The sequence below is a fragment of the Ictidomys tridecemlineatus genome, chromosome 1 (genome assembly GCF_052094955.1).
Source record: "Ictidomys tridecemlineatus isolate mIctTri1 chromosome 1, mIctTri1.hap1, whole genome shotgun sequence".
In the NCBI taxonomy this organism is placed as follows: domain Eukaryota; kingdom Metazoa; phylum Chordata; class Mammalia; order Rodentia; family Sciuridae; genus Ictidomys; species Ictidomys tridecemlineatus.
This window is the reverse complement of record NC_135477.1, coordinates 47,045,963-47,070,848: the sequence shown is the minus strand read 5'-3', so window position 1 is coordinate 47,070,848 and position 24,886 is coordinate 47,045,963. Positions and strand designations below refer to the sequence as shown.

At 41.9% G+C, this 24,886-nt stretch overlaps 1 protein-coding gene and 1 pseudogene across 15 annotated transcripts in view; both read left to right on the top strand.

Annotated features, from left to right (window-relative positions):
• The window catches only part of Lrmda (leucine rich melanocyte differentiation associated), a 994,383-nt gene that overhangs the window by 150,156 nt on the left and 819,341 nt on the right, over nt 1-24,886 (top strand). The gene's annotated exons all lie outside the window — the stretch shown is intronic.
• Nucleotides 13,807-13,928, top strand: LOC120886037 (U5 spliceosomal RNA; annotated as a pseudogene).

Here is a 24,886-nt window from a genome sequence, read left to right as displayed (position 1 = left end):
GGTGATTGACAAGGGAAGTGCTCACTGCCCCTTCTTCCCTCTCTGCTAATGAAGGACGTGGGCTTGAGCAAAGAGGCCCCCGAAGACTGCAGTGGCTTTCTCACTCTCAGTGTCGAATCATAAATGAGTCATTTCACGAAGTCTGACTGCTCAAGATACGGACGTCTTAAAAATATGCACAGCATTTTGCAAAACACAAGAGCCAGCCTCAAATAAAGAACATGTGTTATTTTAAATGTAGTTTTATGAAATTTGTTGTGAAAACAGAGAATTGTTGGAGTAAAGGGACGCATAAGAATTAATGAAAAGTCTGTGACAACTGTATTTAAAAGGAAAAAAACCCTTATTTATGTTCAGAGATAAACAAAGTTGTTTGAAGTAGGCTCCCTTAATGTTGCCTAGTAGAGATACTTAGGGTACTTATTTTAATGAAAATATGACAATGATTTGCTATTAAGATATCAGCTGAATATTCATAATACAGGAAACAACATTACTGAGCAAGGACTTGGGAGACTAGAGGTATGCTTGCCTTTATTTATTTTTTGGGGGGGCAGGTACTGGGGATTGAACTCAGGGGCACTGGGCCATTGAGTCACATTTCCAGTCCTATTTTGTATTTTATTTAGAGACAGGGTCTCCCTGAGTTGCTTAGGGCCTCGCTTTTGCTGAGGCTGGCTTTGAACTTGCGATCCTTCTGCCTTAGCCTCCTGAGTCACTGGGATTATAGGCATATGCCACTGCCCCAGTCCCAGCCATTTTTTTTTGTATTTTATTTAGAGACAGGGTCTTGCTGAGTTGGTTAGGGCCTCACTAGATTGCTGAGACTGGCTTTGAACTTTCCTGACCCAGCCTCCCAACTTGCTGGATTACAGGCATGTGCCACTCTATCCAGCTCCGAGGTGTGCTTCTTAGGAGCAGTGTGAGCTTGGTCAAATTACTTTACCTCTCAGAACACTCATTTCTTTTTTTGGCAAATGAGGTGGTTGGGCCTAGATCATATTTCCCTAACTGCTGGGTCATCAGTGGTATAGGAAATGACTTTCAGTGGCACACGGAATGGACTTTTTAAATGATAGTAACTATGCCTGCGTCTGCAATTGGCTTCTCTTTGTTAAACAATATTCTATTCATTTATGACATTGTTATAACTTTCGTATTGTAATTTCTGAATTAGTAGGAAAAGTGAGTCAATCAGAGGAAAAAAACTAAGTACATAAGAGTATTACTGTTACAGAGATTAAGGCAAGCATATGGTATGATACCCGGGTGACCAAAAGTTGTTCATTTGCAGACCAGATGTTTGGGGTTTCTGAGTTAAATGATAGTTTATGCCTAATGTATTCATGGAGTTTCCCCCAGAATTCTAAACTCATTCATGTTCATCTTCTTTACTATGTTTAGCTCCTTTCTGGTTAAGAGAGCAAATTTAATTTTAGCATGGTTCTTGCTGAGTTATCTCAAGTCCTGATTTCATGAGATCTTTATGAAGATAGTTATATGTATGTAAATCTGCTGACTTTGCAGTATGACCTTGGTGAAATATGAACATCTGCAATGTAGTGCTAGGACTCCAGAGAGCCCTTCTTGTATGGTTTCATTTGAAGGATCTAGATAGGCTAGACCATACCACCATACTGTTTTTGTCAGGGCATCTGAAATTCCTGTTTTCTTCTTTAGAATTTCAGGGGTTTCAAATCTGGCAAAACATCAGAGTCACCTGGAGATTCTAACAATGCATATATCTGGGTCCTTTCCCTGATCCATTAGGCAGACTGTCTAGGGCTGGGGACTAAGATGATCTATGCTAACTCTGTGATCTGGAAACACAAAGTTAGGCTGGAGTTCTCTGTGAAAGAGCATTGTGTGGGGAAGGGACACCCCATGGATGTACCAGTTGTGCTCTTGGCTTGAGTTATTTTACTGAACTAGCTGAAGTCACCTTAAGGCACCTGCAGTCTGATACTGAGAGGCATCCAAGTAAGATGTTGTCTCTTGGTTAAAAGCACAGTGGAGAGGGGAAGTCAGAGGATGCCAGAGCAGAGACATCATAAGGACAGGTAGGTAAGGTTGCCAAGTTTCTCCCAGTCACAGCCTCTAAGTGGAAGGAGTAAGCCTGTATTATTTAGCAAATGGCTGATTAGGGGGTGCCTGGTAGCAGCCCATGTCTCACACTTATTGGAAAATTTGGCCAATTTGGTATTTTGAGTGTCCTCTTCTATGTTAAATGGTGGCATTAAATTAGATCTCTAAAGACATAATTTTTGTCCTGCCAGTATACATCTTCTATTATACCCATCTCCTTAAAATCATTTCGTGGCTCCCACTGACTTACAGAGGCAAGCGTAGTCTCCTTCCCTTGGCATCGACCACTCCCACTCTTTTTTCTCTTGATCCTTCTCTTGCTACTTTTCTGTCTATATGCTCTGCCACAGACAAACCACCTCACAGCCATAACTTGTTCCTGCCCATTTTTCCATGACCCTGTTCCATCTCCCTGAATTGCCTCATGGATTCCCTTCATCCCCAGTCCTACTCGTTTTTTTTAGGTCAACTACCATTACTGTTTTCTCCACCACGTCTCATACCATAGTTCATCCACATCTGAACTTCTGCTTCCTTTGGAAAAGATGGCACCAGGACAGAGAAGGCGTCAGAGGGCCTGGGATTACTGAAGACTGAGTGGACCCTTGGTCAGGTCAACCTCCCTGGGCTTTCATTGCCTTGGCCAGAAGACCAGAACATTCAGAATAAGCATCTTCCCCCTCTCCAAGGAAGATCCAATGATATGATGAATGGAGAAGAGTTTTTGAATAGCAGTACACTGTACTCATCTAAGGGATATTCTTTGGGTCTTAACCATGGACTGACTTGTGAGTGCTCTTGTGTTGCTGTCTCATAATGTAATTCACCTGCTATATTGTTGTTTAACATTTCCTGCATCTGTCCCCAGTCTAAGTTGGCATTTTCTTTCATTTGTAACTAAAACCCAACATACGATGATGCTCTTCAGTTTGAAATAATACCACAAAAATGATGGAAAAATTACTTCTTAGTCCTCCTCTTTAATTCTCTTTTCTTCCCCCCTTCCCCCATAGTATGTAACAATTTTATGTTGTCGTCTTAACCAGATCCCATCCTCCTGTTTACATAGACTACTGATTGTTTTTTTGTGTGTATGTCTGCTACATACTCTAAAAAGGAGGCTGCCTACAGGTATTAGGGAAATTTCCCCCCTAGGGCTTGTAGTTTGTAGCCCACCCAAATTGCATTGCTGGGTTCTCAGTGCACTCTACTGGTTTTAATCAGTGTCAACACTTGTAGCTCATTCTGGTGTGAGGGATTGCATGCTGTAGGGTGGTGGTGGTGGGGTGAATACCCAGAGCCCTCCAGGATTTTCTGTTCTTTTCCACCCTTTATCTCGACTTCATTTTTCCCCCCATTTTTTTCTTTAGTGTTATAGTGAGTCTCTTATGAAAGCAATCCTGTGCATTGTGTCACTGTCAGCCAGCCACTCTGAGGCACAAGCAGGGGGCAGTACCATCTCCTTCAGAACTTGGGAGCTCTGGGTTCACAGTTGGCCTCTACAAACCTATTAGCTGTGGAGCCCTTAGATGCAAATTGTTTAACTGGAGTCTTAGTGTCCTCATCTGTAAATGAAGTAGCATGTGTTCAAGGGTCTAGCCTAGTGCATTCAATAATTTTGGATTTTTTTCTCCTTTTTTTTTTTTAGTCATGTTTCTTCTAATATCATTATCCAATCCTTTCTACCATGTTATTCCATCCACACTCACCCTGGGCTCAGGACCTGCTCCCATTTGCAGCTGATCAGAGTCCTGAGCCAGTACACAGTCACAGCAGGCCACACAGAAGTGTTAGTGTCCTGTAGAAGTGTCACCCTGTAAAGGCTGAGAGTGTGTGCTGCTACCCCCCCCCCACCCTGGGAAACCTGCTACATTCACAGATTGGGCCTTTTCTCCAGCAGGACCAGTCACTGTTGAACTCTACCTCAAACTTGATCAGTTGTATCACAGAAGAAAAATACTCAATGAGATGTATCTGTTGCAGGCCTGTATATAAAAACAAGTGTACTTTCCTTTATGACTTAATGTAGGCAGAATGCTGCATTTAGAGATATTGGCCTGATAGCCTAAACCCATATAAGTGGGCCTCGGGTTGCGGAGTTCACGGGTTGATGTTGGGCTGTGGGTTTGGTGGGGGTTGGATTTCTAAAGCAGGAGTGCAGGCTGGTGCTCCTCCATGTGCCTATGTGTGTGATCATGGTTGTGCAGAGGTGGTTCTTGAGTCTGGTGCCTTGCAGTCCTGTTCCTCTAGCCTTTTGTTATGGTTTGGATATAAAATGTCCCCCTAAAGCTCCTGTGTTAATACAGGGATGTTCAGAGGTGAAATGATTGTTTAGTGAGAGCTGTAACCTAATCAGTCCATCCTAGTTTGAACAGACTAACTGGGTAGTAACTACAGGCAGGTGGGGCATAGCTGGAGGAGGTGGGTCACTACAGGTAGTAACTATAGGCAGGTGGGGCATACCCTGGAAGAGGTTGTCTTCTTTACAGTCCCTTCTCACCTCTCTCTGCTTTCTGGCTACCATGAGCTAGGTAGATTTCCTCTGCTGCTGGCTGAACTTCCACCACGATATTCTGCCTCACCTTGAGCCCAAAGCTATGGAGTTGGCTACCCTGGACTGAACCTCTGAAACTGTGAGCCAAAATAAAATCTTCTTCCACTAAGTTGTTCTTGTCAGGTATTTTGGTCACAATGATGAAAAGCTGACTAACACAGCTCTCGTCTGTTATGACTGTGAACTGAAACTTTGTGAATATCTTTTCTCAAATGTATCTGCCTTATATTTCTTTCTCCATAGGGTCTAGCACAGAGTAAGTACTCAAGAACTATTCTCTTCATGGGCTGGAGTGAATACTGGTCCTCCTCTATCACCCCTCATCCAGGAAAGCATCCCTTTTCCATTCCTGCGTGAGCTGCTGTGACCACTCTTGGTTGGCATGTACCGTGGCAGACCCTGGGCACATGACCAGATAGCTGCCTCCTTCTGGTCATGGAAGCAGGTCTGTGCTGCCCTAGAAGAAGAGGCTGAGAAACCACTGGCATTTACATGTTGTCTCTAGCCATAGAAGGCCACCAGGAAATTTCTCTGAAGTTTGTAAACTGAACACCTGTGAGCACGGCTTGAACTTTGGCCACAGTGGACTGAGGTAGAGGCTCCTCTGAGGTTTTGCTGGGTCTCCAAAATAGGGTCACCTCACCAGGGTCCATGGAAAGAGAAGTCTGGGCTGCCTCTGAGTAGGGAGAGAGAGAAGCAGAAGATGGAGAAGATATGGGCTACTGTCCTGTGCAGATTGAGGGGCCATTTCCTGGCACAGTTTGCCTATTTCCACCTCACCCTGCTTCTCCTCTCCACAGTGATCAAGAGGTTCTGTACATTTATCTAAAAGTCAGAACCTAGGGACTACACCATATTTAAAAGCATTATTCAGATAGTGTTTGATAGTGCTAGCAGTTTCCTACAGCTCAGGCAGAGATCACCTGCTTTGGTTTTAAGCAGCAGGTAAATTGATTTTCTGAAAAATAAGTCTCTCTCTCTCTCTCTCTCTCTCTCTCTCTCTCTCTCTCTCTCTCTCTCTCTGTGTGTGTGTGTATTTAGAAGAATAGGTTTTGATTTTTTAGAGGGATTTGCTTTATTTAGGGGTGATGATATAGGAAGAGAGATGGTACATAAGAAGTTTTCTGTGGCTTGAGAAGGAAAGAATAAATTTAGACGTGGACAAAGACAAGAGAAATAAGGAATTAGTGGTGTTTTCCAGTGAATAAAGAACAATGAAAAAGCATAAAGTGGCCCAGAGATAAAGAGTGGAGACAAATTGAGAGCTCATACACACAAACCAATGTGCGCCTGTGTTTAGTTACCTTCTTTCCATCCTTCTGCCAGTCCTGTTTGGAGCTCGTGTCCCAGCCATTGTGCACGTAGCCTTGTCTACAGATTTTACTTTCTGCAAAGTCATATGTTTTTAGCTGTGATTGCAGTCACTACCAAGTGGCTCACCTTGTCTTGAGTAATGAGAATAAACAACTGGTCACTGCACTGACCACTGAAACTAATAAAGATATATAGTGCCAGGCTGGCTTAGGGAGTCACAGACGCATTCTTAAACTCTATGTGACATTTATACCAAAGGAACATGATTCCAAACTCACTCACTGCTTACCCATTCTGAGAAAGAACAAACTATTTGACTGATGGTTTGCTAAATTTAATATGCTTAGCAAGTAAAATTATTGCCTACTCTAATGCTGTGTAATTATTAAGATACACTGCTTTTAAAAATACCAAGTGAATAATATTGATTTAGTGAACTGCTATTTAGAAAAATGCCAGCAAAGGAGGAATATTTTATTTTAGCTGCCTTAGAGCTGTAATGGGTCTGGGCTGAGATATGCATGTGGAAATAAATTATGTACAAGGTAAACTATTTTGTTATACAGTACCCATAATATTAATTAAGCCGTAATTTTACCAACAATGCTTTAATTTAACAAATAAACAGGAATCATCTGTACCATTCTTTCAAATATATAACTTTGGGACTGTAATAAAACATGCAGAAGCACCTGCAGTTAATTGTAAAGCAAACAGTGAGACTAGCAACTTTAAAGGGTAATTGTAATTTATAATTTATTTATTTGACTTATGCTGGATATAATTACCGTTATAATGCGTTATTATTTTCAGTCCAGCATTAGATCTATCTGATTCCAATTTAACACAGGCAGCCTGCTGGAGCTTTCCACATGGGCCCCTTGAAAGTATGCTGTGCCCCGCTCCCGTGCCTGGATTGGGAGCTTGTGAAAGAAGGAAGAATGGATGGGGTACTGTCCAAGACGATCCTTGTTGAAAGCTATAAGGATGTTTCCATCTCCATGAAAGCCAAAAATATTCCCTGCCCTCTTGGTCTTTTAGACAGCAGATTTGGAGAGACCATGGTGGGGCCTATGCCACGCGTGAGTGGCCTGGGCTTTTGGTTTTGCAGGGCAGGGAGTAGTGGCCACAGGAGGCCAGCTCTTCCTTCAGTTCTTGTCTGAGAGGCGCTAGTGTTTATTGTTGTGGTGCTTTGGGGCTTTGTTGTTGTTGTTTTCAAGTGTAGCCTTGAAGGAGCAGCACAAGGAGGAAAAAATACCACCGTGGAAGAAAAGAAGCAATTATAGCGGGCCGTTTGTTTGTGGCTAACAGAATGCTGAAATGGCAGATTTGCAAATTTGTAAGAGAGGGAAGCTTAGTGTTCATCTTTATCAGCCAAAGTGGTTTCTTGTTAGCTGAGCAGCAAGCTAGAAAGCGACCGATTTTGACAACATAATTTACATCTTTGTATAAAACTATTGCTGGCAGCCGAACTAATTTGTGCTGGATTAGGTTGTTTGTCTCTGCTGCTGACTAACCATGCAATCTATCAGAGGCCGTTTTCAAATATCACTTTTCAACTGTGCCCTTGAGAGGGGGAATTGATCGGGAATATACGGAGCAAAATTACTCCAATAACTTTATAGAAGAAACAATTACAGAATCATACAGATGTGAATAATTCTGAAAGGGAGAAACAAATATATAATGAATTTATCCCATCTTTCATGTGCGCGTGGAATTTATAAATAATACAATAACATATTATTGGCCCTGTTTCCTCTCTCTTTCTGGGTCTTGGTCGATGATGGAATTAGGAGAAAGATGAGGAGAGTGTTCGGTGGAAAAATTTCTCAGGGACCGCATTTGAGGATTTCAGATGCAGGTTACATGAATGTCATGAGGTGTTGGAGATAACAGTTCATATATACGTATCCCTTAGGCTGTGTCTTTTTATCCAGCATGGGTTTTATAAGTTTTGAAGTCAAATGCTGTGATAGAGGAAGGGGCACATCAGTCAGGCAAATATATTTGCGTTACCAACACAGGCGATAAACATACGCATATATTTTATCACGTATTTCTATATTATATTAATAATTTTTCCATGCAGGAGAGAAATGAAATTTTTCTTCTGCTTTTAAGTGAATATTTTAGACATTTCTTCCTGTCCTCAGGGGAGATATGGGATGATAGAATAATATAAAGGGGGGATAGAGGAGGGGGTGCGATTCACAACTGATATGCAAGCTGGAGTTGTTTATAAGATGCCTGAGATTAGCCAGCAAACAAAAAACCATTAAGCACCTATTATTTTAAAGCACTGGGCACATTTTTCATCACTTTCCTCTGATAAATTTTTACTTGTGCATCCTGCTGCAGGTAATTAATTGCTTGCAGTTCAGAGGAGTAATAATGCAATAAATTATGCCAGTATTTCTAGTCAGCGGATCATATTGCAGCTTCCTAACCAAGGCAACACTAATAACAATCTGGGAGACTTGTGGACCACAGGAAAAAAAAAAGCCCCATTATTATAAATTGGTTATATAAAGAGCTGAAGGACCAAGTCCTCAAAATTGCTTTCAAGTAATCTCATTCAGGGAAGTTTGCACATTCATAGGTTTGGGCGTGATTATACTGTGGTAGAAACACATAGCTGCCCTCAGCCCTGGGAGCTGTGCAGACACCAACCAGCCCCACTGCAGGGATGGGGACCACCTCAACTGTGGGGAAGGCTTGAGTGGAAAGGACCTTTGCAAGATGGCAGTGATGCCAACATCATAATAACTCCTGGTGTGTAGAGTGCTTGCCACCTACAGGGACTGTTGTGAGTCCCTTACATGAATCAGCCATGTTTGATCCTCTTGATGACCCTATGAGAGAGAGAGAGGACTGTTCTATTTTAATTTTAAAGTCAAGGAAACTGAGGCACAGAGAGTTTAGATGACTTGTCCAGCTGATGGGGAAACAGGATTTGAATCCAGGCAGAAAACTGTGGAGTCCTTGTTCTTGCCCCCTGCACCTTGAAGGAGGTTTCAACCCCCTGACTTTGGGCTGGATTGAAGTCAATTGGGATGGGGTGAGGGTTGGAGGGGCCAAGAAGGTGCTGCCTAGTTTAAAAAAGAAAGTTGTCATCTTCCGTTGGTTAATTTTCTTGCTATAGTGTGTTAATTTCTCTTTCTAGGATTAAAAACGAACACATGTCTTTGCTTGTTCTCATTTGTGGAATAGTCTTGAAGAGTTACTTTTCTCTCATCCCTTCTCTCCTTATCCTTTTCCCTTTCAAGTTCCAATTTTAAGAAGAGCATCATGTCTTTTTCTTTCTTTCTTTCTTCTTCTTTTTTTAAATCACATGATGTACTTTGAATTTCCCTTCTGTGGATGGCTTCTGAGGAAGGTCCCTAACTGCAGCTGCTCCCTTCCTCACCATGCACCTGTGTGGCTCAGTCCAACATCACCCATCACCAACAGCAAGAGAACCAGTTGACTAGGCTCCAGCTGCTCCTGGAATGTCATTCCTCCCCTTTGACAAGCTGAAGACTTTCTTGCTGCTTTTACTTTTGAGTGACTTTTTTTTTTTTTGGGTGTTGAGGGGGGCACAAGAAATGCTCTCAAGCAGAACATCTGGGACTGAAGACCAAGTAGAGGTAGAGCCGGGAGACAGACTATCAACTGGGAAGGAGAGAACACTGCTGTTCTTCAACCCGAGGCTGGGTAGGGAGCCTCTTACTAAGTTTGGGAGAAATGTCCCCTTGGAAAGAGTTTAGAGAATAGTAGTCTTTATGAAGTTTTGGTGTCTACTTCTGTTTAATGACATGTCCTAAGACCCACCACTTGATAGGTTTGTTCCACTGTCCATGGCTTCTCTTGGATACCCAATGCCAGGGAAGCAGGGGCAGAATATACAGTTGTTTATGTGGTGGCAAAGCCATCCATATTCTGTGTTTGTGGCCTCATGGTTGCTGGGCTGTGTTGACTAACAGGGAAACACACAAGGCAAGGCTGAAGGGCTTGCTCTTCTGTGTGGTAATAATAGCTCCATCTTGGGTGGACATCCTACTTTAGCTTTAGTCTTTGGGCTTTGAGCCTAATTTACTGCCACTCATGCTGTTCCCTAAGCTGAGGTGATGGTTTCCTCATAATTGGATGCTTCACTTATTGGTCTCACCTGCTAAGCCCTCCAGAGGCAGGACTGCACCAGTCATGCTATAGTCATCAAAGACTATTTTAGGGTTTGGCCTGACAGATGGTCACTGCTTACCTTGGCAAACATCCTCTCGATTGTCACCTCCAGCAATCTGCCAGGTTGAGCTTGTATTTTGTATTCTGTGTGTTTTATCTACCAATGAGGCCTTATGTCCACCCTTAGATATAGCCATTTGTACATTCTTGTCCTCACACACAGAATTGTTATTTCTGTGTTATTCCTGAGCCAGAAGTTGAATTTCCTAGAAGGGATGAAGACAGAATTTTTCTCAGAACCTTTCTCCCCTCTATCAGTTTTCCCTAGGTTCTTCTATAGTCTCCAGATATTTGAAGGTGTAGAGAGATGGTGAATGTTTTAAAAGATCAAAGGTCTTCAAAGAGGATGATTTATGGCAGTTTTGCTTCATGTTTGGGGCTGATGGAGAGCTGGGAGTGGAGAAGGTTTGGGCCATGGATGGGATCACTGAGTCTGGAGATTTAAGTACAGCCAGTAGACTCTGGAGATAGGCGTGACTAGAAAGGCAGAGGGCCCCGATTATTGCTGTGGGAAATTCTCAGTGAAAATCATCCTGTGAGGGTTGAGAGGACACCAGGACCGTTTACCCGAATGCTTGGATCTTGCTTGACAAAAAATCCACCTCTGCGTTGCAAGAAGCAAACAGTGAACTCTCAAGCCCCAGGTACTTGCTGTGTGATTGCTTCCCCTTGGGCAAGAGATAAACCCTCTCAACTGGGACATTTCAGTTTTGCTCAAGAGGTAGGAAAGATGTGTAGAATTCTCATTAAGTAGGAGGAAGTTTTTACAAATAGTGATTTTTTAAATCACAAAATAGTCATCTTTTAAACTAATTGCTTGTTTCTCTGACTCCTGTTAATTTCTTTCATGGAGAGGGCAGGGACCTTGATTGTCTTGGTCATAGTCTTTCCAGCAGGCTGCCTTACTGTGTGGCCAATGGTTGGCTCTCAGTAAACATTTCTTTTGTGGAAGAATGGTCCTTGTGAAATTTCAGAAAATTCATCGAGGCCCAAAGAAGGCAATAAAGTGTCACCCAGAATCAGCCTGCTCTGAGTCACCTGCTGCTACAGACTTTCTTATACATCTTTCCAGTCTCCTTTCTGTGCATTTTCCCACTTGCACAACTATTCACAGTGACAGTTGTAATTTCCCACTCCCAGAATAGGATCATAGTGCCTCAAGTTTTAACTTATTAGTCATTATTATTTTTTAATTTGTAAATTTCCATAGCTTGCAACAACATGGTATGATGCCTACTGGTATGTAGCTTGATCTTTGGATAATGGTGAATGTTAAGGTGCTGAGGTTGAGGGTGGAAGTCGGGGAGAGGATAATAAGATTGCATTTTCTTTTTATATTGTTTCATTTGGATCACAGCAGAACAATTGCTACATTTTCTGTTGGTCTATATACTATTTATTTTCTAGCTCTGAACCTGATTGCATTGAGGATCAAATGTACTCCAGGGTGAAGACGGAGTATGATTTGAAGAAAAAAGATGAGCCAGTATTTCACAGACTAACACATGTTACTAAAACAAGTCAGTCCTTTTCATAAAAACATTCAAAGCTTAATTTGCTCGCTAGAAGCCCAGTGAACTTCTGTGGATCACTGTGTTCCTTACAGCAAGCCAAACCATGGTCCTGACAGCACTGTCTTTGGCTGCTCCATGCATGGAGCCTTTAGTGGTTGACGTGACCAGAACCCCATTGCACCCGCCAATCAGAATTATTGCTTTTATTCTATGGTGCTGATAGCACACAGGCCAACTCGCTTCTAGAAGTCCACTTGAGCAATGCTCAGAAGGTGCCAGCTAGGGCACTTAGAAAGTCATTCATTCCATCATCCTTCCTCTGAGCAATGCTCAGAAGGTGCCAGCTAGGGCACTTAGAAAGTCATTCATTCCATCATCCTTCCTCTTGGCATTATGTTTTGAACCACCTGAGCAAGCAAGCAGGTGGCTCATTGCCCGAATAGCCACGGAGCTAGAGATGGGTCAGATCCCTCTCATAGCATTTTTAGTGTCACTCATTCTTTAGGGTTTAGCTGCTTGTCCAGATGAGTAACCCAAATCTCAGTGTCAAACCTTTTACTTCACTTTCTGTCCTCATTGAACCCAGGAGCAAAATGCTCTGAACCTCGCTGTGACTCTGTAGAGAGCTGCCCTGATCTGAAGAACTCCTCTTACCTGGAGAGGAAAGCTGGGAGGCAGAGGTGGCTCTGTAGGAAAAACCCTCTGCAGCTGTCTCTAAGTAGGAGGAAGTGTTTAGCAATTTAGCTTGGAAGTTTCCTATTTTTATAAATGATGAGTTGTAGGGTTTCTTTTCCCCATTTTTTCTCTTTTCCTTTCTCTTTATCTTCTTCCTCCTCTTCTACTTTCTAGACCTAAGAAAGGATCCTCAACTTTGTAATTTCAAGACACATTCTCCTATACATGTCATTGTTCTTTTTAATAGGATCTGCCAGAACCTCTCAGCGCAGAGCCCTGCATCTTCACATTATTATCTCATTGTCTATCCTGAATGTTATAGCCTTACTGCGACTTCCTAACTAATCAGCTATTTCAACTTTCATTCCATAAGCTTTATGTCTGAGTGTAATTAAATGAGCATTAAGTCTTTTTTTTTTTTTTTTACTAGCAAAGCCTGAAAGTTCTGATATTACAGTAATAAGTGTGAAGTGAATTTTGAATGGCATTTATATCTGTTCATGGGCTCTAAATGTTTGATTTGCATAACTAGTTAAAATGATATCAGAGCAGCATATTGATTTAATTCCATCTTAGAAAACTGTTAATTAATAATGATAATAAATGTGTCAGTCCTTTATTATCTGCTTTGAATTGGTGATGATAGCTATATTAATACCACTTCAGTAATAGACCTCTGCTGGCTATTGTTGGCAAAGCTTTCAAGGCCGGAATCACCTGCAATCAGAATTTAGAAAATTTATTGCAGATCAGTTTTAAAAAGAACAGCCATTCCATCATATATGTAATTTTATTAACACCTTCATTTTAATTTAACATTTTATTTACATAAATCATTGTGATCAGAAACTTCAGGAGGGTTTTAAACAAAGGCACTTTTTCCTTTTTATGTGCCAAGTTAAAAGTTACCTGATAGAAAGACTGGGCCCAGGGTGATCCCTCTTTGTGGGCTTGGCAGACCTGCAGCCCTCTGGTACGTTTTGCTCCTGCCTGGGCTGACCACTCTCTGGCTCTAATCATTATGGCAGATTTGGCTGGTTCTAATACGATGCTCAGGGGCCTGTGTGCATGTGGGAGCCAATGGGCTCTCAGAGACTTGCTTCTCCATCCTAACCAGCAGCCATGACTGGACATTTATGTGTACTGGACATTTTCTGAAGTCTCTCTGCACTTTAGTTTCTTGATCTATAAAATGGGTGACTAGAAAGATGAAATGAAATTTCGTGGACACATATGCACATATCTCAGCGCTTAGCTCTCAGAAGATAATGATTGGTAGTCCATCTCTTCTTTGTCCTTTAGTTACAAGTACACAGTCATTCTTTGCCCAGCCAGAGACTGAACAATGATCGGACGGCCTTCATCCTTGGAATCATGGGTTTTAGTAACCGTTGAGTCTATCACAAGGTGCTTGAAGAAATGTTTTCTTTCTGCACTGGGATACTCTGGTTTCTCTTCAGATCGTATAAATCTTTCGCCTTTTACTAAAGATTTCCGTGGAGAGGAACAACTCTGCACTGGGAGTCTGTCTCTAGGTCTGTCGATGTGGATATGAATATAGTTTGTTCACTTGGGACTGGCTTCCCTCCTGCTCCCCGTATGTTTTGTTCATACCCATAGCTGTCAAGACTGGTTTCTTTGGAATCTGCATGAGATCTCCTTCTTTTCTTCTCCTGCTTCAGAACTGGGCTTGAACTTACTTGTACCTTTTGATTTCCCTGCTGATTTCCAGCCATGACATCATGTTTCTGTAGAATCTTCTCATTGGCTATACCTGATCCATGGCCTGGAGAGTTTGTGACATGTCCAAGACCTCACACCCCTGACTGTGAGTCATACATGTCTTCTACATCACCTGTCATTTCACTCAAGTAACTCATGGGACCTCCGAACAACCTGGAGAAATAATATGGTTCTTTCCTTGGATGTCTATCCCTTTCAGTTTCTGCTTTTTACTATTTCTAATATTCTGGTTCCACGAGGCGGTGATCTTTGCTGTACCCTCTCTCACCTCCCCAACACATCTCCAAGAGTAGAGTGCCTTGATCTTCAGAATGGGTCCCTGTTCCTCCCTAGGGACTCTCCTGTTTCTTTACCCTCACATTCCTTTCTTCCTTTATCAAGAAGGTGTCTCTCCCTGAACTCCTAGACTCAAGTGATCCTCTGCCTAGGTCTTCCTGGTAGCTGGGACAAAGTGTTCACTACAGTGCCCAGCTTGTCCTTTCCATTTCTTGATGTGGGAGGGGGAACCCAACGTCCTTTGTGAAGCCTGTCACTGATTCCTGTGGTGTGGAAGGAGTGCTGGCTTTCCAAACTCCTGTGGGTGTGTCTCCAGCTGAGCATTCCTCTCTGACTTTGATTTCTTTCTTGGCCCGTGGGGGTATAATTCGCCTTGACATCGCTGGCCATCAGCGCTACAGTGAAGTGGGCCTTCTTTGACTCGAAGTGACAGCCCTTGGCCCCTGTGACATTGTTTCCATAGATTTGCAATGAAACAGTTTTATATTTTGCAAAATAGAGTGATCTCCTGCGACTGGCATTGAAGTGGTTTTTGCCATGGTCTTCGGGAGGGTAAAGCTGTTTCCATTGACCTGGCCTAAATTGATTCCCCTTCTTTTGGTGTCTGGACACACTGCTTTCAGGTTGCTTGGGTTTGCTTGTCTTTTTAATCAGTGTTAGGTGCTGTAATGCTATAATGTCTTATCTCCTGTGTGGATGCCTCCTCTGTTATTGAGTTGGCCCATAATATTCTAAGGCAACCTTTACACTTCTGCCCTTCCAATCATGGCAGCAGTCAGTAACCTGGAAAAGAGCTAACTGGGGCCTCTTACTATGGATGGTCAGTTACTCCAGTGCCTTTTACCCACTGAGACAGTTTGTGATATAGTCAGAGAGAACCTCAGCTTCTTAAACTATTAAGGAAGATGTGGGGGGCTGGGGATGTGGCTCAAGTGGTAGCGTGCTCGCCTGGCATGCGTGCGGCCCCGGTTCGATCCTCAGCACCACATACCAACAAAGATGTTGTGTCTGCCAAGAACTAAAAAATAAATATTAAAAAAAAATTTAAAAAAAAAGGAAGATGTGGAATTTTTGGAGAAGAACAGCAGGGGAAGAAATTGGACTTTGTCCTCTGGGGATCCTTACCTTTCAGAGAAGCTGAAATCATGATATGGTTATTCCCAGTCTATTCTATGGAGGCAGACAAATGAAGATGTTTAATCATTCTGTTTAAAAAGAAGAGAATGGTCTAATTTTTTTTCCTAGAAGGCAGAAGGCTCTAACCTTTGGTCTTTGAAATTTACCATCTTTTTAAAAAAAATTTATTCTTTTAGTTGTAGTTGGACACAATACCTTTATTTTACTTATTTATTTTTATGTGGTGCTGAGGATCGAACCCAAGGCCTCACACATGCTAGGTGATCGCTCTACTGCTGAGCCCCAACCCCAGCCCTGAAATTTACCATCTAAAGTTAGCCAAAATCTAGTCTGGGGATGATTTACTAAAACTCCTAGACATTCTTTTAGAAATATAATGTTTACAGAAACGTTTTAATATTCTGTGTGAGCTTACACTCCCTAGACTCCCACTGGCGGTATGCAGGCAGAATATCCCTTATCCAAAGTGCTTGGAACCAGAAGTGTTTCAGATTTTGGATTTCTTTTTTATTTTAGATTTTGTAATCCTGTTGGTATATACATAAGGACTTAGCTGGGGATGGGACCAAATCTTATAAGATTCATTTATGTTTTATAAACACATTTTACACACAATCTGAGGTAATTTTTTTATAATATTTTTAGTGCACTTGTGTTTTGATTGTGATTTATCACATGAAATCAGGTGTGAAATTTTCCACTTTTAGCATCATGTCAGTTCTCAAAAGTTTTGAATTTTGGAGCAATTTTTTTTTCACTTTTTTTCTCTTTTAATTAGTTATCATGACAGCAGAATGCATTTCGTTTCATTGTACACAAATGGAGCACAACTTTTCATTTCTCTGGTTGTACATGATGTGGAGTCACACCATTTGTGCAATCCTAGAATTGTGGAGCATTTTTGATTTGGGATTTTTGGATTAGGAATACATAATTTGTATGTTACAGTGTGCTGAGAAATTAAGGATTAGAACTTTCTTTTTTGTAACCACATACAGCTGAAAGGAGAGCTATTGTCTTCTATCACAGAACTGCTAACAGGGTCCCTGTGGAATAAAAACGATGTCCCCCCCCAAAAAAAAAATCTTTCTCCCCAGTGTCACAGGGTCAGGCAGCCATTTCTACCTGGAGATGTCTGGTTTGGGGTTTGGGCTTTTGCCTCGTCACTGGCTCTACAGTGAGAATTTTCTCAACCACTGTGTGTTCGTGGGGCTGGTGCTCCCCGTGAGTGGGGATGGGGTCCTTGGAGAACAGACTCCTGGCAGAATATGTGGTGAGCGCTGGAGTATGTTTGTGAGAGGAGATGGGATGTCAGGCTTCAGGAGGTTCTCTGGAACCTTCTACCAAGACAGTGAGACTATTTACATATTTTGAAAGAAAAGAAAAATTAAGAGTACACTTCCTAAAGTCAGGGCTTTGCTTTCCACAGCCTGTGTGTGCACATTCTTTTCAATTCTGGCCTGGTTCTTTCTCTCTGGTGGCCACAAGCCTTATCGCCTAACTTTCTAAATGGGAAGAACCATTTCCAGTTCAATGCCTGCACATTGAAACCTGGGAATAGTTGGCTTGGGAGTTTGGTGGAGGTGGGTGACCCACTGTGTAGGTGTCAAAGTTGTTCCTGAGGAAGAGGTTGAGTGTAAACATCTTCTTGGATGGTCTGACTGTACTTTTTCCCACCCCTACCGGCTCCCTGTGTGGGTTTGTATTCTTTAGCCCCAGCTGTTTGTGATATTTCACTGTCAAGTACATAATTAACAATTTTGTAAGCCAAGTTTAGTGATGTTTTTACATTCATGCATTGAATGTCTTTTCTGTTTTAGGCCAATTTCATCTTTTTAATTTAATGTCCTCCCAGCCCCTGCCCCTAAGAAAAAAACCTGTTTCCAGAAAATTTGTCATTCTAACATCTTTCCAAAGGGTGAATTGAATCAAAGTGAACTTGGGAAACTGTATCAAAGTGGATTTGGGGATACAGATGTGGATTGCGGTGTGGAATTGCTTTGGAATTCAAAACTGGTTGTGTAGACTGAGTCGATGATGGATCCGGTTATAAGGAATTTTTTTTGAAACAGATGATGTCAGTGACAGTTTTATAACTGGGATTTTACTAGGCTAGAATAAATTGCTGGAATATGAGTGAGAAAGCAAGTCACCACCAAGTGTTGAGTCAATAAAATAAAACCAAGGAGTTAAGAAAGTTAGGAAAGATCTGTTCACATTTTTTTCTTTGAAAGCTCAAATTATAGTGACTTCTCCCACGGTATGTTGTTTTAAGTATCCTCTTTTATTTTTCTTTAGCAAAATTAGGAAATTTATGAATATAAGTTATCATAAAGGGTCAAATGAGAAAAACAAATTATATAATAAAATTCAAAATTCATTTTTAATAAAGCTTTCCTGGTAAAAACTAGTGTTAGAGACTGAACACAATGCACACTGTCTTCAAGTCAAAAGAAAACATACTTTTTAGCGTCTCCTTATTAGAAGAAGTTAGGGATGAGGTAAGTGTGTCCATTTCTATTATGACTTAAATTCAGCACTTTTTTAAATTCTGGGAGATCTTGCCTAGAGGTTGTTGGGTATACTTAGGCTCAATCTGACCATTAGGTATTCTATATTTTGTTCTTTCCTGCATTTATAATTTTAAAAAATTTGTGGCTGATTTCTAATGAATTAGTGGCCTTACCAACAAAACAAAACAAAACAAAACAAAAACCCAAAACAAAAAAATCTGTATCTCTTGGCTTGTTTCAAATTTGGCAAGCCTATGCCCCTGGATCTAAGAATAGAGAAGAGGGGCAGCTGTCACCTGTGGGTACAGTGTCATTCTTGAGATCTCTGGTCATTACCTGGCTCAATTTACCCAGCTCTGTCGTCTGTTGGCCCTGTGGACATTAGAGTTTGCGATCCCAGCCTCAGCTCATGCAGTAAGACAAGAAATAGAAAACAGAGGTGTAAGTAGTGAAAAGAAGGTAATAAAAATATTGTTTGAGTGAAGTAATTGCTAATCTGGAAAATCCAACCAAATCAACTGAAAAACTGTTATATCAATTAGAGTTATACAAGGTAGTTAAAAATATAGGAAAAATCCATAAATTTAATGGGGATGGGAGAGGAAATCTCATTTCAAATGAATGATACCAATTAATTTAGGAAGAAATAATGCGTGACTTATATGGAAAGAAACCCCACCCACAAAACAGAACAGACAAGGGTAAATCAAGAGGAATAAATGATGAAAAGTACTCTATTTCTAAATAGTTTACATGGATCGCGTTGTAAATTCATAAAAACATACTCTTCTCAGCCAGGAGTTCATGAGACTCCTTGCCACACTTTTTAGAGAAAAGTGGGAATTTGTTGGCTTGTTTTGCTCTGGGCACCCAAGGGCACCAGTTTGGGGAAGTTCCCAGGAAGCAGGAAAGAGGGACAAAGGCTCTGATGACCTTTGCGCAACCCCTTGTGTTTCGAGTTGGCAAACTTAGTAATTGATAAATGATAGGCTGGATCTCTGCTGTCTTTGAGGAGGTCTTTGCCAGCTGTTATTATTTAACTTTCTCAGGAACCAGCTTCAGGCCAGGGTGGATGGGAGCCCAGGGAACTGAGCCTGAGTGAGTGGAGGATTTGGCCCTTCATGGTGGATGAAGGCCTTGTTTACCCCTTTCCTCTCTATTTTATGAGTTTTTTTTTTTTTGTTTTTCTTTTTGTGGTACTGAAGATGAAACCCAAGGCCTTTAGATGCTAGGCAAGTGCTCTACCCCTGAGCTGCATCCCCAGCCCTTTTAATAACTTTTGAACAGTTGAGCTAATCACTTGCTGGATAGTTTCTATTTTCCAAGTCTCTCAGTTTTCCAAGGGATTTGAGTCTATCTGTTCCTCCTGGTGTAGAATTCAAGGTTCAGGCCTCAAAAACGGGTGCCAGATGGGCTTAATTTCTGTCCATAATTAAGGCCACCACTAGCACTTCCAAGGGGAGGAGGAAGAACGGGCTCAGAGTGGCATGTTTCTGGTTCTACCATTATATGAATTGATGGTAGAATTGAAAAAAGATGCATTTGACTTGAAGGATTAAAAGAATTGGTCATTCTTGACATTTAAAAAGGTTCCCCCAAGCTGCTTTCCCTGATTAAAATGTTTGTGCAGAAACTCCCAGTCCTGCATGTTTCAAGTTCACATTCTTTTTCCTTCCTATTTCTCTTTAACGTTTGGTCTACCTTGCCCTGGATTTTCTGAGAAGCCCCCGGGTTGGGGTTGTGGGCTTATGTTGCTGTCTTTTTCCTCATTTGTAAGAAGCCTTTCCAAAGACTGATGGCTGAAGCTGGCATGGAAAGGACTTGTGCTTGAGAGTTGTAAAACCACACATGCAGAAACTGTCTTATTTAAGAAATTCAAGGTTCTTAGGACTGAAGATTTTGTACCTGAACCAAATATTTAGTGAAGTAGTATTTTTATCAATGAATCCCATGTAATAATTTAATTCAATAAGATTTTTTTTTGCATACATCTATGTAACCTTTCTGTTTCTAGGCTTAAGAATAAGAGAAGAAGAAAACATATCAAAGTGTGAATTTGTCTAATTTCTGGGAGGCAGTCTTATGGTAACTGCAGTAAGTTTTGAATTCAGACCTGAGCTTAAATCTCTTTGCTGTCACTTCAGAGTAGGTGTGAGGATTTGACCTGGAGCAAATTACTTAACCATTTTAAGCCTCACTTTCCAACATGAAAGAGTAGTGATGACTGTCTTAGGTAATGTAGTAAGATGATTTCCATAGGGCTGCCATAAGATAAGTTTGCAATAAAATATTAGCTCCTTACATTATCATCATCTGGGCTGCAGAGGTATGGGTGATTATCATTGCCTTTATTTTTTTATGAGATGTATTATTTATAAAATGAGAAATTCATCATAAAATTTCATTAAACTTTGGTGTGATAAAAATTTGTATACAGATTTCTAAATTGATAGTGATATTTTTAATTAAGTGATCAAAATCCAGGAAGGGTGTCAGCCCTGCTGCCTCTCTGAGTGACAACCTAGCAGCACCACTGACCTTGATTTCACCTTCAGTTCAACAAAACCAAGATTTCAGCCCTCTCAGACTCCATTCAGCCCCTAAGATCTCCTCCTCCTAAGACCAGAACCAGTAAGGCTTTTCCATTTTTTTAAACTTGTTTATTAGGGACCCATAACACATCTAGGCAATCTGAGAGAAACAAGAACAACCATCCAACCAAAAACAGTTAAATGAAGAGGAACTGTGTATCTAATTTACACATTGAGCACTCACACTCCACTCCGTTTTCATTTTACTTGCATTAACTGATTTGGTTTTCACAGGTAAGAATTATTATGCCCTCCATATTAGAGGAAACAGTTGCTGAACTTAGCAATTTGAGTGGCTACAGAAAGAGAATTGTAGAGTGGAGATTTGGATTGGTTTCCCTCTGACTTCAGAGTTTGCAAAGTTAGCTGGTGGGCTTTCCAGCTTCCCTTTCTTTTGGGGTCAGAGCCAAGACTCACATTAATTCAGCCCATCTTTGTGTGTGACTATGAATAGTTCATGGCCAGCTTCTGTTCCGATTGGCTCATGCCTGTGACTTATCCATAAAATACAGTCATCCCTCAGTATCTGTCGGGGCCGGGGAGGGTTGGTTCCAGGTCCCAATACCAAAATACAAGAAACTCAAGTCCCTTTTATGAAATGGCGTTGTACTGGCATATAACGTGAGAACATCCCTCCTCAAAATTTTAAATCATTTCTGGATTTCTCACAATACTTGGTAGGATGTAGATACCATGTAAATAGTGATTTTGCTGTATTGTTGAGGGGATGATGATGGGGAAAAAATAGCCATGTTTATGGTGGAAATTATTTTTAAAAAGTATTTTTGACCCATTGTTGGTTGAACCAAACGACATGAAATCTGTGGAAGGCCAAAGGTCCTGTGCATATTGGTCTGGCGGGGGAAGGCTGTCATGTTGCAGGAAGGCAGGTGTGCTTTATTCAGGAGCTACTAAAGTACACAAGTAGAAGAGTGGAGATGAGACGGGTGGGGGCAGAGAGAAGCAGCAGCAGCAGCAGATTTGAAGCATGGGGAGCGTTACCTGCTTCCCAGGCCCATCTCTGCAAGCCTTCCTCCTTGAAACCACGTGCCGCCGCCTGTTGTCTTTTTTTTTTTTTTTTTTGGAACTGGGGGTCGAACCCAGGGCTTTGCGAATGCAAGGCAGACGCTTTGCCACTGAGCTACATCCCAGCCCCGCCTGTTGTGATACTCTGTCGTTTTCTGGGGAAGCTGCATCAGGACCTTGAGCTTCAGAAATACTCAGTCTTCTTCAGAAGATGTGGGAAAACTGGAATGGCTCTGTTTTTAGGCTTTCAGAAACCCGGGGCCTTTTTAGGCTTATTTTACTTTGAGCAAGGCAGGGTGTCTGTCACATGCTGATTTTTCCCCTCCCCTCTGGGTCTCAGCTGTCTTCCTAATGGGCAGCTGCCTGGAGTGGAGTGTGGCATTGTTAACAGGAAGGGTGACTGGCCTGTCAGCCCGGCTGGCTGGAACTTGGACACTGGAGGCGCCTGACAGCAGCCCCATTTGCATCGTGCCTGGAGAGCACCTGAATCCCCTCTCATTAAGTGAAGAGTCACCCCAAAACGCCACAAATAGTGACGACCAACTGGCGGCCCTCAAATAACTTCCTTCAGATCTCATCCCTCATGATGACAGCATCAGGAAGTGGTAGTTGCCAATTTTTTTTTTTCTGTTTTCAACCTTTACAACTGTTTTCCCAAGTAAGATTTTTTTCCCCCCATGGAGCCCCAACAGAGGAAATAGATCAAAGGTAAACTTCTGGTTAAAAAATAAGTGGGATGTCTGAACGCCACCTGCTTTGCCCGGGATGCAATCCTCAGGTTTCTAGACATACAGTTTTCAGAACTGCTGTTCAGAAAGAAGGTAGTTTTGATTGTGTAATAGTTGTTTCCTTGGTTTTTACTTATGCTTTCACGGAGCGACTTCTGGAGTTTGTTCCCAGGGTTGCTTGTTAAAAATGGCCCTCAGAATAATAGGCAAAGGGTTAAGAATATCATCAGAAATTAAAGCAGGACCTTTTGCAGGGCAATTTGTAAACACTGTGTTCTGAATAGCTTTGGGGAAGGGGATGTGACAGTGTTTGATGACTTCTTGGGAAATTTGTTACTTTTCTCCGTTTTTCTATCTCCCTCCTCCGTCCTCTCACTCTTCTTCCCCCAGCCCATCCCTGATTTGATGAAACTGTTTGTGATGTCCAGCATATATTTTCCTGCTCACTGTGTGTTGTTGTACTTTAGCAATTTATAACTATGATCAATGTTGTGACCTTAGGGAAATTGCTTATATAATTATAGAAAGTTTACAGTCATAAGACAAGGAATGGGGAAAATATATCACTGTAAAATATAAATATGTTTAAATTACATTTAGGATTTGGAATAGTTCCTTGCTTGTGTTTTACAGAGTAATCTGTGATTTAAATCAGGTTTAGTTGTGTTTTTTCCCCCCTAAATTGGGTATTATAAATCAAGAGTAGATGCTGGATATAGCACACAAGAGGATTTCTTATACATTTTAATGTTGCATAAGTAAGAAATACCAGTAGTTCAGCAGTAAAATTGCAAATGTAAGCAAAAGTGAAGATTTTTCCAAATTTAACTAGGTTGCATTTGTTTTGTAAACTCCAGCAATAATTTACTGTTTTATTACGTTTGCCTTTGAGATCTGGGCAGACTTTTTCGTTCCCTTTCTTGAGAGAGAAAAGGGAGGTACTTTGCTATAATTGCTTGGAGCTAGAGAAGAAAGTGGAAGTACCATTTGGCTTTTCCCCCTGTGAAATGCAACCTCAAAGAGGGAGAAGGGGAGATGGGAGTCTCATTAGATCCTATGGATTTGTGCCTGTGTTGGGCACACAAGCGAGGTACTCTGGTGGGGTTGGGATTTCCATTTGAGCTTTCCATGAGGAGAATGAGTGTTTTTGTGCAAAAGAAAGGTAAAAATAGTAGGCCCAGTTTTGCCAGTGTGAGTGGAGCACGTGGACTGGTAAGGGGAAAGGGGAGACGCTTGCTGTTGCAGGGTGGTCACGCACCCCCCACCCAGGGCTTCCTTCATGCTCTTTTGGGGCTTCTAGAAGATAGGTGGGTTTCACTCAAGATCATCTCTGTTCCGCCATATGGGTGAATTTCAGGGCATGAAGAGTTGTTGCTCGCTCCAGAACCAATGTTGGCATTGGAGAGCAGCTGGGCGGAGGGAAGGGCTCCTGGTTGGGCGACGTGCCTTGGCGTGCTGTGCTCCTGTCGCGGCTGAATGTCGCCCACCACCCCTCCTCCCGCCTCGTGCTTCAGATGGTGAACGTGGACCCCAGTGTGGTTTAGCTGTGGTTTGAGAGAAGTGAACTCTGGGATTGGGTTGGATGATGTTGATTAATAGGAGTGAGAGGGTGAGAGACTCCAGGGCCAAGCAGTAGGTCCATCTTGGTGGCATCTGATGTTGATTGGCTTTGTCCTGCGCGGCTGCGCTCGGAGAGCGGACATTAAGATTAAGTGATGCTGTCGTGTTGAGGAGCACGGCACTGCATCATTCTGGGAAGAGACAGCTGGGGTGGTTAATCCTTCATCACCAAGGGAGCTCTGCCAGCAGAAAGATATACAGCCAAAGATAACCCTCCATAACTTGTGCTAAAGATCAGAAAACTTTGAATTCACATCCATCTGCTTAGTCCGGGGTGAAGATGAAAGATAGGCAGAATAGGAAATAAAAAACTCCTGAGGGATTAATCTTAGGCACGGTATGTAGCCCACAGAGTGAGCTGGCGGGAGAGAAACTTTTACGTGGTGTTTAAAAAGGAAATTAAATGCACCCGAATTCATAGCAGCATCTTAAAGTAAAATTAAATGGTGCACACTCTGATTTTTCTGTTGCATTGCCATCATTTCACCCCCAAAATGAGAACTATGGACACTTTCTTTTTTCAGGAGGTACTCTTAATGCTGTACTTAGGGGCAAAGCATGCAGACAGGAACAGTGAAAACACTAATTGGTGGAAAGAACAAACAGCTTTTTGCCCCGCCCCACTCCTTTGTGATTCTAGCAGGATATTGCCAAAGTCTGACCGTGAGTCTGTGCATCTGTGTCTCTGAGTGTGTATTTGAAATTCTCTTGCTGTGAATAGTTCTGAACAGCTGCAATGATTTTATATATCATGTGTAATCGAATTATGCATTGTTGTCATACCAAAGTGATGTGGGGGGGGGTGTGGATAAATCTGAGAGGGAAATAAATTAGCAGCCCCGCTCACATCTGCAGCTTCTCTGCACAGCGGTCAGGCTGCAGAATG